Source organism: Neomonachus schauinslandi, chromosome 14 (assembly GCF_002201575.2).
Source record: "Neomonachus schauinslandi chromosome 14, ASM220157v2, whole genome shotgun sequence".
NCBI lineage: Eukaryota > Metazoa > Chordata > Mammalia > Carnivora > Phocidae > Neomonachus > Neomonachus schauinslandi.
The window spans coordinates 62,384,238-62,386,575 of NC_058416.1; the positions used below are offsets into that span (position 1 = coordinate 62,384,238).

Below are 2,338 nucleotides of genomic sequence, written 5' to 3' on the forward strand. Positions count from 1 at the left end.
TTAACTCTTTTCCTTGAGTTCCTTTCCTTGCATTCGCAAACGGATCGAGTGGCCACCTGTTTGAGGGATTCTGTAGCCTCGGCAGGATCTCTTAACTTGTACTGCACCACATGGAATGCCATTGCTTTGATTTCTCATACAGGAAGTGAAGAAACTGCGTACCCTTAACAGCTGATACCTATGATTCTGTCCCGTGACTACGAAGTATGCAAAAAAGACCATGGAATTTGCAAATGTGCTGAGGTTTGTCACTGGTTCCATCACATCCCAGGAGTACACCCAGTGGGGGAGCCATGCCACTGGGCCCCCAAAATGGACCCACGGCCGCTGGTTTTGGCTCCTGAGCGAGATACGATTCCAGCTTTGATCTGTTGGAGAGGCCACGGCTGTCCCTTCAGGTGGTCGGTTTTCTCCAGTAAACGGTGCTCTTTTTCTGAAACTCTTCTAAACGCAAAGCTGTAAACAGTCTGTGAACCAAAGATTTCCCATTTTTCCATGCTCCATGTTCAGTTTTTTTCTTTCTTGGGGCATCATACCTCTTAATGACAAGTTTAAAATCATTCGTTAGCAAAATTTCCATCAAGGTTGAAGCTGCAATTTCACTGCCATCTGCTGTGAAGATGGCGGCAGTTTGACACCCTTATCTTCCTTTTGGAGGAAGGAACCGACTGCTGTTAACACCGGTTTGACCACAAATCGACAGCGCGCTTTTCTGGATGGCCAAGTTAAGTGTTAGCAAGGGAAGGCCGACTCTGTCATTAACTGTTACTTCATCACGGGGCACCGCTGAACTCCGAAGACCGCACTGATAGTGTTGTAGATTTCCACACAGCTTCACACACACAACCTGGTGCAACCGCGATCGCGGCCACGCAGGCGCTCGGCCCTGGGGTCCGGGGGTCGGCAGCAGCCGCGGGCGCCGCGGCCAGGGGCGCCTCCGGACCAGGTCAGCCGGCCCTGGCCAGCACCCCGCAGCGGCCCCCCCACCCCCACCCCGCATTCTCGGGGCGCCCTGCCCTCCCGGCGCCACCTGCTGGCCCCCGCCCCACAACACTCTGTAGCTCACAAAACTCTGCGTGTCAGTGTCCAGAAGCAGGGCTCCAATTCCATCTTAAATTTCACTTAAAGTCATTAAATGCCTTTTCCAAAGTAATTATTGCAGCCATGAAAAACAAAAAACAACCTTCTGCCAAACACTTGAGTAACCTCTGGATGAACTCGTTCAATTCCATCTTGTTCTCTTACTGGACTCAAATTTTACATCGTATCTTTACTTTGGCCATGACCTATGTTGACATTTTGGGGTTATCCACGCACTATGGCATATTGCATGGAATAAGGGCATTTACTCTGTCACGATGCCTAAATCCCGTGTCCGCACAGTCATGGATACGGAAAAGCAGAGCAGCGAGGTTCTCCCTGCCTTCAACGGACAGGCATCTCAAATCACACCCTAAGGCTCCGCATAAACTCCGAGCCTAATTTTTTGCAGGGCGCCAACGTCTGAGAGCGCCTGCGGCCTCGGGCGCCGCGCAGTTCGCCACCGCCGACAGCAGGGGGCGGCCTCGGCCCAGCACCGCGCGGCCTCCGCCGGGACCCCAGTCCCAGGCCCAGGGGCGCAGAGAATCACCCCCGGGGCGGGGCGGGGGGTGCCGGGCCAGTTTCCCCAGAAGCTGAGCTCCTCTGTGGGGAATTTGGTCCAGAAGGTTCGGTCCGCAGAAGTCACTGCCCAGTGGCTTGTTCTGGCGAGGATGTGCCTCCCAGGACCCTCGCGGCCCTGGCTCCACGAAGAGGAGGGGATCGCAGGTGGGAGGCGGGACTCCCGGGGAATAGATGTAGTCCGGGGTCCAAAAGCTTTGGTGCGCCCTGGTTTGCAGTGAGACCATAACGCGGGGACACCCTTTGGGCGTTGGAAGCTGGTTGCGACATTCTTCCCAGCCTCAGGGGGCTAACTGCAGCTGGCTCTTAAGAAGGACACACCCTGTCCAAATATCTCTTTCTCTCCTGGCAAACCTTCCTTCTCTGGGGAGTAAGGGAGTGATTCACAGGGAGGCTGGCCCTGAGCTACGGGCAGTAGGGGGGGTGGGGGTGGAGGGGGGGTGGGGGGTGGGGAAGTTAGACCATGTAACATGAGGGCGTGGGAAACTCACCTGCCTCCCTCACCTGGGTGCCTTAGTGCTGGCAGGATTTCAATAAAATGAAGAGAGAATCAGAATCCCCAAAGATCTAAAGGCCATGCTGAGAAGATGGACTGCTACAGGGAAAAAATAAAAAGCCCTACATAGAAGTCTAAAAAGCTACCTCTGCAGGACCATGACCAGGGAGGCATACCTTCATA

The 2,338-nt window shown here is 54.4% G+C and overlaps 1 pseudogene; it reads right to left on the reverse strand.

Annotated features, from left to right (window-relative positions):
• Window positions 1-1,000, reverse strand: LOC110574362 (annotated as a pseudogene).
• Window positions 1,001-2,338: the final 1,338 nt, after the last annotated feature.